The sequence below is a fragment of the Anabrus simplex genome, chromosome 5 (genome assembly GCF_040414725.1).
Source record: "Anabrus simplex isolate iqAnaSimp1 chromosome 5, ASM4041472v1, whole genome shotgun sequence".
In the NCBI taxonomy this organism is placed as follows: domain Eukaryota; kingdom Metazoa; phylum Arthropoda; class Insecta; order Orthoptera; family Tettigoniidae; genus Anabrus; species Anabrus simplex.
In genome coordinates this window covers 407,512,882-407,525,730 of record NC_090269.1, presented here as the reverse complement: position 1 = coordinate 407,525,730, position 12,849 = coordinate 407,512,882, and positions in this window count along the sequence as shown.

Here is a 12,849-nt window from a genome sequence, read left to right as displayed (position 1 = left end):
TGAATGTATTCTAAACTGCTGAACCCATACTGGCACAAAAGTCCAGAAAACGCTTTCCATTTCCATTAGCTTCCATATTTTCCCCACATTTACCAATTACCCTTTCGTATCCTTCAGTTCTATTCCCAACTCTCGCATTGAAATCGCCCATTAGCACTATTCTATACTTGCTGTTGACCCTGACCACGATGTCACTCACTTGTCAACTTCATCCTCATCTGCACCCTCACATGGTGAATACACGGAGACAATTCTACTCCTAATTCCTCCAGCAGCCAAATCTGCCCACATCATATGCTCATTTACGTGCCTAAGTTGCGTGCAATGGTATTTCTGATAAAGAGCCCTACACCAGGCTCTGCCCTTCCCTTTCTAACACCCGTCAAGTACACTTTATAATCTGCTCTCTCTTCCTCGTTATCTTCCCTTACCCGAATATCACTTACAATCACTAAATTTAGCAATAACTAAGAATGTGTTATCATGTTTCTTTAATATTTAATTTACCTAAAATTCGTAGGACATAATTATCCCAAGGATGTTTCAAGATTGAGCCTGAAGGGCTAGAGGTTTGGACTTTTCCCTTTCGTACATTTTCTTTCACGTATCACCGGAATACATAAGTCTTATTGCGACGATGGTATGCGAAAGGCCTAGGAAAGGTAAGGAAGCGATTCTGGCCTTGATTAAGGTACCAAGCATTTGTCTGTTGTGAAAATGGGAAACCATGGAAAAACATCTTACGGAATTAGTTTCAACGGACTGAAGAACTTCACTGTAATAAATTAACTATCTCCAAACTGAAGAGGAGTGGCATACATTATAACAAAACATAACAAATAAGTATCATCAATAACGGAAGTGTCATCAACAACAGACCTGTATCGGGTTCAGGGTTGCATGTTTTGCGTTTGAATAGCCACCTTGCGATAAGTACAGTCGAATAAAAATACCTACCAGCTATGACTTCAACTTTTTTTCTTTGAGATATGCTGGACTGAATTGCTTAATTTTTGAGCTGGCTCAGTCCGGTATGTGATGAAATACGTCAGCCCCATGTAGGTAGATTTAACGACACGTTAAGAGAACTCCTGCGGGACAAAATTTTGACACCTACGAGTCTCCTAAAACCCTAACGTTTCATACTAGAACGTGCTTCAGATTGCTTTTTTTTCTTCGTACGCTCATCATTATACCAAAAGTTTCGTTTCTCTCTCTCTTACAAGAATTTTTATTGATCATTCCAACCATCTCTACCGCTTCACCTAACCTACTGACTGGTAACATTATTCCCCACAGTAAAACAGTTAAAAATATGGGCGTAATTATGAATGAAACACTTGAATAGTCTGATCACACGAAAAAAATCTGTAAAAAGATTTTTGGAGCGCTTCACCCTCTTAAACGGCAAAGGGATGTATTTCCATTTGAGCTTAAGGCCAAACTAATACAGACACTGGTTCTCCCTATTCTTGATTATTGTGACGTTGTTTTAGTTGATATGACGAGAGAAGAAACTCTGAAACTTCAACGAGCACTGAACTCCCGCCAGCGATTTATTTAAATATCGGGTTCGATGTTCATATTATCCCATACTACAAGCCTCTCTCATGGTTGAAGTCTGATAAACGTCGGCAGCTACACATTTTAAAGATGCTGTTTATAGTACTAGCTGACAGTCAGCCACTGTATATATCTTCTAAATTCACCTTTTTATCATCATTTCACAACTTCAAACACGTTTCAGATCCTCTCTTTCTATTCCAGTGCACCGCACAAATAAAAATTAATAGATCGTTTGTAGTGACCGGCGCCAGATTATGGAATTCCCTGCCAGCTCAGGTCAGAGAAACTAGCTCTTTACAAAGATTTAAGGTCACGTGCCGAGACTACCTGCTGAGGACAGCTGACTGAATGGTTGAAGTATGGACGTGTGCGCGCCGGAGGATTAGTCATTATTAAGAGTTTTTAATATTAATTAGTTTTAGTATTAACTTAGTAATGTATTTAAATGTATCCTCAATTCTATTAATTTTTGTAGTTTTAACTATTTTAAATATCTCAGTATTTTATTTAAGATTTTGATTAGTATGTGGTTAAGTGGAAGAGAGGGCCTCGAGCCCTAACTTCGCCACTGTAAAAAACGCATTAATAATTAAGTAAATAAATAAATAAATAAATAAATAAATAAAATAAATGAATAATTCATCTGTATAATAATGTCAATATCAAAATTTAAAATTTACAAGTTCACCCCGACAATAATTCCAAAATTCAACTCTATTTCATTCTCTTAATTGACAGGCCTAACTTACAAACTGTACCTGTACAATAGTAGTCTGTTGTTGCTTCTATGACTTTCCTTCATTTCTCGGCAATCGAATGGTAGTTGGGAACTGATGAGATCATGGGTAGTTCCTTAATTTCTTTTCCCTTACGTCGCACCGACACAGATAGGACTCATGGCGGCGATGGGATGAAAAAGAGTGAAGAATGGGAAGGAAGCTACCGTGGCCTTAATGAAGGTACAGCCCAACTATTTACCTAGTGTAAAAATGGGAAAACCGGGCGACATGGCCGTGCGGTTAGGGGCGCGTGGCTTTGAGCTTGCACCCGGGAGACATTGGGTTCGAATCCCATTGTCGGAGCCCTGAAGATGGTTTCCTTTGTTTCCCATTTTCACACCAGGAAAATGCTGGGGCTGTAACTTAATTAAGGCCACGGCCGCTTCCTTCCAACTCCTACGTCTTTTCTATCCCATCGTCGCCATAAGACCTATCTGTGTCGGTGCGACATAAAGCAAATAGCAAATATATATTTGAGTCAATATGAAATGGAGTTCTTATGAATTTGCATCCTTTTGGTGCCACGCTCTCATGCTGAGAATGCGCCAAGAATGCCAGGTTGATGAGTAGCATTTTGGCAATTTCCTATTGAAACCTCCAATATAATTTAAATTTTGAACATATTAACTTTCAACTTACAAGAAATGTTGAGGTCCGTTTCTGTGGTGTAGTGGTTAGCATGATTACCTGCCACCCCCGAAGGCCCGGGTTCGAATCCCGGCCCTGCCACGAAATTTGAAGAGTGGTACGAGGGCTTGAACGGGGTCCATTAAGCCTCTGGAGGTCATATGAGTAGAGGGGTGTTCGATTCCCACCTATCCTTCAAGTTGTTTTCCGTGGTTTCCCAATTCTCCTCCACGGTCACAACCGCTTCCTTCGCTTTCCCCGCAAGGATCCTGTTCAGCATCGCAGGGAGAGGTACTGGTCCTCCCCCGAGTTGTATCCCCGACCCAAAGTATGAGACTCCAGGACACTGCCCTTGAGGTGATAGAGGTCGGATCCCTCGCTGAGTTGGAGGGAAGAAACAACCATGGAGCATAAACAGGATAAGAAAGAAAGAAAGAAAGAAAGAAAGAAAGAAAGAAAGAAAAAAAGAAAGAAAGAAGCAAATGTTGAAAATGGTATGTACTTGCTATCTGCAATGATTACAAAATCGTTAAGTTTCAAAACATATTTTGAAAAAGTATTTTCGGAACCCTTGGAAAAAAGGAAAATCAAATTTCAAATATTGCAATGAATAATTTCGAAATTAATATCACATATAAAATGTGGCAATCCCTGTGCAATGCAGCCATCCAAGTGAATAAACACATACTATTTGAAAGGTATCTGTTCCGTAGTTCGGTAGGTAATTACAGTAATGAAACAGCCGATTGTCACATGACCAGAGAATACATGAATTTCACAAATCCAATCAACGTGAATGAATGACAAATGAGCAGCGGCGCGATAAAATGAAAATCTACGATCTTTACTCTATAGAAACAAAATGTAAGACATGGCAATCTGCCGTTCAGAATTGTGCTAAATGCTGATATTATGGCGTGCTGTTCCAACGACGATATATTGTTACTGGAGCATTACGCACAAATATCAAAGATATATACCTGCCTGGAGTTCTGAAGGTTAACTAGTGTACAACAAATGTGACAGCAAAGAGTTAAGATATACTTAAATATTTCACATTGTTCTTCCACTTCATTTGGGGCTTATTATTATATTTTATCTGTATTGTAAGTTTCCTAACTCTCTTACTAATTTTACAAACATATATAAAACTGCATTTAACTTGAAAAATCTGAATATCTGCATTTAAAATGGAAATTATGAAAATTAACATTCATTAAATAAAATACACACTCGTCGGACCTTGTACTCACACTTACTTGTTAACTGCTTACTTACACATACGTTATTTGAAGGGCGCCAGCTGCCACTCAGTGCAGGAATAATAGAATGAGACTCTTGACTATCTCTAGGGTGTGGGGTAATAAGCTTACTTTTGACAACATACCATATAAGTTCTGGGAAAAGGAGATTGGCGTTCGGTTTCCCCATTAATTTTGAGGTTAAGATATTTTACTGTCAATGAAATAAAACTATGAATTCGTTTGATAGAACAATATATATTCTTTAAATAATATATCAAAAAATAGTGAGTCTTGTTGCGATAAAACAGATGAGAATATGAAATTATGACATTGCAACTGAAAGAAACTAGGCATGAATTTGAATTCTTCTTGACCGGACATTTAACAATTTATACGAAATATTTCCCTCACTGATTCACTTGACTGTACCTTCAACACTTTGAGTGTAATTACGACGTATTCCTTTGATCTGGTGTTTACTGTAGATGTGTCACGCCTAACTTGGTGATACATCCTTGTGACTGCTTCTTCTCCATATCATCTGACTTCTTTGTAAGTCAATATGGTATTACCTCATAGTAGGTGGTAAGCCCTTGCGTCCGTGTCTTCAACTAAGTGATCGACCAACCTTTGGCCTCACTCTCTCAATGACCAATGATTAATGGCTCACTGAGTCTTCTCCATCTCTCGTTCACACTCGTTGACTGACCGACTGAGGCCTCTTCATCTAGTAGACTTCTTCACTGCACTGCTTCCGTTTAAATAATGACTGACGCTACAATATGCAGCCACCTTTTATAGACGTTGGTTGACACATCTACGTAATCTCCAGAAATAACAATGACATACTCCCACAACGCCTCAAACCGTTGCATGTAATGGTGAAATCCCCTGGGGCGGCTGAGTCTCTGAGCGAAATACTAAAAGCTCACGATGACGTAGCCATGACGTAGCAATGACTTGGCAGAATCGCCAGTAGTGCAAAATATAACGTCATATCCAACATCTGATATATAACAATTCTCACTGTACATGTATTGAGTGTTATTTTACACACACGTATATATGCATACATCTAAGTACAATCCTGCAAGCGACAAGCATTGTAAAATTGAATTGAATAAGAATTATAACAAAATAATAGTAATCTCACAGATAAAATAATAATAATACGGACATAATAATAATAATAATAATAATAATAATAATAATAATAATAATAATAATAATAATAATAATAATAATATCACAGATGCAATAATAATAATAAAATACAAATATTACCTTGTAACGGGATATGAACAGTTACAGTATCCAAATCAATTGTCTTAGTTTCATATAAAATATATTAATTAAGCAGTGGTAGCGTCTGAAAGGTTTATTTCACAGCTCTTTTCTCAGTAATAGAACGAAAACCTTCCACCAGAACTTGGCTGCTTAGTAGTGAGGGAAACCTTATTCACGTGGCTCCATGGCGCTCGCCACACGATGCGATTTCTATTTCACTTCTGTGCTCGTTGACTGACGATTTTCTCACTTCTACAGATGATATATATTGATATTTGTTTTACGTCGCACCGACACAGATAGGGCTTTTCGTGACGATGGAATTAGAAAAGGCTAGGAGTGGTACAGCCCCAGCATTTTCCTGGTGTGAAAATGGGAAACCACGGAAAACCATCTTCAGGGCTACCGACAGTGGGGTTCCAACCTAGTATCTCCCGGATGCAAGGTCACAGCTGCGCGCCTCTACACTCACGGCCAACACGCACGGTTTTTCTTCTTCTTCTTCCTCTTCTTGTAGAGATTTCTAGCTTTTGAAGGTTCAACTATGTTAAAGCCTATGGAGCCAAGCTCTGTATGTGGGAGACTAGTGGTTTCGAACCCAACCGTTGGCTGTACTGAATAGATTCCTCGCAAGGAGAGAAGGGAGAAAAAATGTATGCAAGCATGGACACATTCATGGACGTTTCTATGTATGTGATTGTTTCTTAATATAATTCTGTCTGTTAGGTCATCAGCCCAGAGGCTGGTTGGATCCTCAAATAGCACCACCAAAGGTTATGCTGTTATAAGGAAATCGCAAAATCCAATGGCAGTACCAAAATGAGGAGCACTAGGCAAGACGAGGAGTGAGGTAGTTTGCTATTGCTTTCCTCACTGGGTCAGAAAGTGCTATTGCAGCACGACTGACCCTATGAGCAACACCTTTCATAACACTCAGATGAACTAGTCGTGCTCTGAATGTCATTACTCAGCAGCACCCATACCCCAGCAGCGTCCATATTGTCACAGCCATGGATGAGACTGGGACTTCGGTGGAAGCTACACTTTACTCTGGCATGTGTCAAGAGATGGATACAAAAGTACTGTATCCATCACGAAATGCAGCAGGCAAATTGTATGTTGGGTATTGAGCCCGAAGGCCGATCCTATCCTACACAGTTCCACCAAAGGCTATCATAGACAGCCTAGGCGTCACTGAAGAGGCATACTAGGGAGATGAGGAGTGAGGTAGTTTCCCGTTGCCTTCCTCACCGAGCCAGAAGTTGCTTTTGCATATCAGACTGCCAAGCCCCCTGAAATGCATGCACCAACCGACTCTATGGGCGATAATTTCACACCAATCATAACAGGGACTGGCTGCATAAGGAATGGTATTACTAGCATCGCTCATACCTCGGTCACTTTCATATTGTCAAAGCCAAGGATGAGACTGAGACAGGTCAATGAAAGTAACAAATTTCTCTAATTATCACTGTCAATTAAGACAGTGACGTTCCCTGTAGCCGCTTTGGTTACAATGAGGTAATTTTGTTTAAATTTGGACCTAAATCTAGCTATTGATTTTTAGTTTATATACTTTCCTTTGGTTTCATTATCAGTTTACTTTTTTTTTTTGTAATTGCCTTTGCTGCTAAGTGCCATACAATTTCTTTGTACTCGGCAGTTATTTTTTTTATTGCTAGTTCAGCACTCGTTTACAAAATGGCTTTGTCATTTCACGATGGATATAATTCAATGTATCACCATGGTTTACTCGATACTTATACATGAGATGCACTTACCACGCAGACTATGCGCTTAAAGAAATCACAAACCAGCTACCTCAGGAGCTTCTTTTTGTACCGGGAGTCCACAAATAAATAATAAATTTACTGCAACCAAGTGGTCATAATATATACACTCAGATATACATCAATAATAATAATAATAATAATAATAATAATAATAATAATAATAATAATAATAATAATAATAATAATAATAATAATAATAATAATAATAATAATAATAATAATAATAATAATAATAATAATAATATACAATCAATGCGTGCAAAACATCCTCAGTTATTTGGCACAATTGTGTCAAGCTTCTTTTTCTGTGGACACATTCAATGGCATGGTATACTGTATATCACATCGTTGGTCGCAGAAAACACATACGCAGCCTGGCCTCGGCTTGTGAAATCCCAAAATTCTGCATACATTCTGGTGGAGCCCGTGTACAGCAAACCTGGTCACTGTATGCCTCAGATCATATCCACCGCGTGTCCAATCCCTGTTTTTCATCGCATCAATTGAGTAAAACTCATCCCATATCATAGCCCTCTTTGACTGCAATTCTTGTAGCAACTCCTTGTAACTCCTTGTCGGTGAAAGAAACAGTCTAAATCTTATGTCTTCAATGAAGTACGTCTTCTTTGTAGGAACGTATACTAGTCTTGATGGTGTATATTTAGAAACACATAGAACTCTCTTCAAGAATCTAGCCTTCAGACTTTCCGCTCTTGTAATTGTCTTTTTGAGAGATGTTCCCTTATTAGCTCTAGACCATATATGGCTGCTGGAACAACTTGCGTATTAAACAGAGCCATGGCTGTCTCCAAAGATAGCCGTGGAGGGTGTTTAATATCACTAATGCTTCGTATAGCTGCGAATATCTCTCCTTAAGTGTGTTATGAATGTTGTTCCTGTTACCTGTATTGTAATCCCTATATATGTGTATTGGTTATTAATTCGTAACATTTGTCCTTTATATACGTAGGATATAATCATCCTTTGATAATTTTCCTCACCTCCTGAAAACAACCAATTCCGTGTTGTTCGCATTAAGGTCCATTTTATTTTCTTCTGCCCACTCTACGATTAAGAACATGGCAACTTGTAGTTCCTCTTCACACTCAGACGCAATAGCCATGTCGTCCGCATATACGTATGAGTTAACCTTCCGTTTTTGGTTCTTGATTTCTTTCATTGCATCCCGTGTGAAGATATTAAATAGAAGAGGACTTAGAGGCCCCCCCCTGTAATACCCCATTTGTCTGCCGGATACACCTTGACGTGCAGAGATTGTCACTTCTTTTAATATAGTTCTCCGTTAGTATGTTGGTACTAGTCTTGTGAGCCAGGTACGACCAACGATTTCCTCCAGTTTTCTAACAAGTTTCCGCCTATCTATAGTATCAAAAGCCTTGGAGTAGTCAATAAATATTACGAACATTTTGCCTAGCTTGTTTCTAGTTGCTTTATGAATATCTTGCAGGAGGCATTCCAATGCCATCAGAGTAGATTTCTAGGCTCTAAATCCGAACTGTTTGTCAGGGAGAAGCGGGTTGGCTACTTTCTTGATTCTCTGATTTATCACTTTGGTGAGAGTCTTAAAAGCTGCTGATTCAAGAGCCACTCCGCGATATGATTACGGTTTGTTTACTTCTCCTTTCCCTTTGTAAAGCGTCTTAATGACTGGATTTCTCATACATTTGGAACTCTTTATGTTTCAAGACACTTGATCATCAGTTCTAACCATACTGTTTCTAAGTGAGGGAGAGATGTCTTCAGATATTCGTTTTAGAGGCCATCTGAGCCTGCTGCCTTGTTAGATATTGCACTTGAGATCACTTTCCTTATTTATTCTTGAGTGAAAGGATTGAATTGTTTAACTTCTCCTTCCATTGTAGGTGTTAAGTCCCGTTTACATGGTATATTTTCCATGTACACCTCCCAGATCTCCATTTGTATGTCTGCTGGGAGTCTTGGTTGGTGTGTACGCACTGCTTTGTAGGGGTTTTCCTTGATTTCCTTCATCAGCCTCTAATATTGTACTTCTATATAACTGGATTTCTTTTCCTTCAAAATAATTTTGTAAGTCTTTTTAGCACATTCATATTCTGTTAGTTGGTCGACATACTTAATTTGTCTGGCTACTCGCATTTTCTTCAAAGTTGCCTGCCGTACTTGGAAGCACTGACTGTCGAACCACTCTTTGGCTTTACGGTTACTGTTCCACGATTTGGTCGCTTCTATTATGTAGTCCTCTATGAGAAGTGTCGCTTCGTCGACCCTTCCTGCTCTGATTTCTTGGAGGATATGTTCATTTCATTTGAGTTTTCCTGTAGTAGAGATGAGTTTAGGCACCTCTTTAGTTTCGTTTCATTACTAGGTCTTGTCTCTCTAGCTGGACTGCATTACACGTTTGTGATCACTAGAATGTGCTTTCTCATCAGTGCACCATCAGTACGTGTGATTAAACTGACGGTGTTTCGCACGGGCTGTAATAATCGTAGGAGTCTGAAATTTCGTAGATATGCTAACCAAACAATACGCTCGCGAATTATGCCACAAAAAATATTACTTCCAGGTATTGCTACCAGACAAAAATATGGCCTTGCAAGCAGTCAGAACGTGCAGTTTTCCGTAACTCTGACGCCAAATATTCTTCCGGTGGAATCGAGTTGCGTGAGTTTCTTGGTTGTTGCAGGAACAACCATTGTATTCATCTTACGTGACTGTTTTGTGTAGTTTTACAATCTCCTTCGTTCTTGGTCCGTTTTCGTTTGAGGAGATGGCCCCTCAAGGACCTGTTAGGCGTACAGTGACATCTGCACGTTATAGGGACCACCTTGTGCAACATGTGACTCCAGATTTGCAAGAACGCTGTTGTGACCACACCGTTATTTTCATGCAAGACGGGGCAACACCACATATCGGTCACCAGGTGAAAGATTTTCTTTAATAAACCTTCATTAACGACCACTTTATCACGAGATACTTTCCAGATGCGTGACCTTCAATATCATCCGACCTAAACCCGTGTGACTCTGGTTGTTTGTATATTTGAAGGATTGTGTCATGTCCGGTCTCTGCCTGATCTAATAGCTAGCATATCACTCTAATTTCACCTAATACCCTGCGAGTATCCACAGAACTTGACACGGGTAGACAAATGGATGTAGTGTTTACAGACTCCATAAAATTAATCACGATGCCCTACTAAGTAATCGTATTGAAAATAATCCATTTCACTGATTTCATGCAATTTTAAAATAAATCGTATCTTAATGTGTAAACTTCGTGCTTATTTTTAGGGGTATTCGGTGTACGTTTCCAAAATTAAAATTATGTAAGCAATGAAGAAAGTCAACACCGGATAAAATAAAATATTATACTAATAACGGCGAACATAATTCATGTATTCGTTTCGAAATTCTTGCCTCGTCCGACGGCCTGGTTGTATACATCTCAACTCACACGCGAAAATTAATGTTGACCCTTGTGATGTAATTCGAAAATCGCACTTGAAGTGACCGGGATATGATCCATGGTAGTCTAGTTTAGGATTAAGTCGTGGTGGTGATTATTGTTTCCAGAGGAAGTACTTCTGGGAAACCACCTTCTATTAACTCTAATCAGAAGGAACATGGAAGAGGTCTGATCGAATAATGAAGATATCTGAAAAAGTAAGGCGAGTGCCACGAAGTGTGTGATAATGGAAGACCTTTGGATCTCGCAAACCTTACACCTCAATTATAACACTAGATCTGGCACTTCCCTCGCTATTCCTGTCAACCACTCTTCAATGCATGATAGACCCTTCGTTGTGGATGGGTAAAAACTTTGGAATTCACTTCCAGCGGCAGTCAGAAAACGTAATCGCTCCACACAGTGAACTACTCAAGAGTCGACCAAGGGAGGTCGGATAGAAAAGATAAAAGCGACGAGGCAATGCCAAAGGGGGAACCCGTGGTCGTGAGTCCACTCTTCCAATTTGAAAGCCCCTGGTCCCCCGTTAGTCGCCTTTTATGACAGGCAAGAACCTTACTGGATGTTATTCTAACACTCGCACCCACAGAAGTAAGAATAATGTCCCTGAGATATCATTATAACTAGTATTCGCAATGCAGTCTGAAGACATAAAGGGTAATTCAGCCACAGTAATTTCTCGGAGATGAACAGAAATATACAAGAAAAGTACTCAATGAGATTAACTACACTCTAGCGGAGACTTGAACCAACAGGTATTCTCTATATCTAGGATAAAATGCTAAAAATAATTTAACAGTATTAAGTCAACCTATTTACACTCATGTTCTTAAGACAGAACACACTGAAAGACTAAAGATAGGCAGTTCATTTAACAGGGCATGTTCATAAGTGTGTTCTTCAGAAACTATTAGCATTTCAGTCACCTAGGTTCAGTATGTGTCCTGCTGCCTAGTAGACACTGGGTCCTCCATGGGCGCTGATAACTTGTTCCAAGCTTGAGAGCATCAACGCGTATAAGGCGCGAATGGCGTCCTGGCCTATGTCCATCCATGCTGCAATCATCTTCGGTGGTTGGCATTGTGCCGCATTGTGCTGCACCCGTTTTTTCACCATATCCCACACATTTTCGACTGGCGACAAGTCCGGTGATCGGGCGGGCCGGGGCAACATTCTGACATCCTGTGACAACAAGAAGGTAGGTGATCGTGCAGCAACATGTGGTCGATCATTGTAGTGCTGAAATATGGCGTCTGGGGTGTCGTACAAAAAGGGTATGGCTACGGGTCGCAGGATGTCCTTCACGTAGGTAAAACTGGCCATAGTGTCTTGGACGTGCACCAAATGTGATTTATGGTTATACCCAATAGCACCCCACACCATAAGGCGCTGTATGTCTTGTGCGAATGTAATCAATGTGATGCCTCTCCCCCTGTCTGTGGCAAACCAAAATACCGCCATCATTTTCAAACAAACAGAACCTGGATTCGTCCGAAAACACTATCTGCTGACATTGCTGACCCCCGTGACGTCGTTTCATTCATTATTGCAGTCTGGCATGTTTAAGCACATTAGTCAAAGGTAGGCGGAGAAGTGGACGACGTGCCGGTAACCCAGATCAAAATAAACGGCGACGGACTGTCACTCTTTATAGTGTACGAGGTGTTACACTGGTCCACTGTTGCACCAGAGCCCAGGAGGACGCAGATCTCTCCTGCATTGCCGTTCGGTTGAGGTGTCTATTTTCTCGGGGTGTGGCCTGGCTGGTGCGACCAGGCCCAACTCGTCGTGTTCTACGGCCATCTGTGAACCATTCTGTACACACTCGTTGCACTGCCGGCACACTTCGTTCCAGAGGAGCAGCAATTTCCCGGATGGATGCATCACGTTCTCTCATGCCAATAATGCGCGCACTTTAAAACTCACTCATTTGACGGCACGGTTCTCGCATACGTCTGCGAGGCATCCTGCACGTCTGCTCAAGTCGCAGTCGTTTTTAGAGACAACGAGAGCCACATGCACATTTTACCAGTCGGTGGTGGTGCCTCGAGATATCGATGTGGACCTTGAACCTGAGGGCCGAAATGG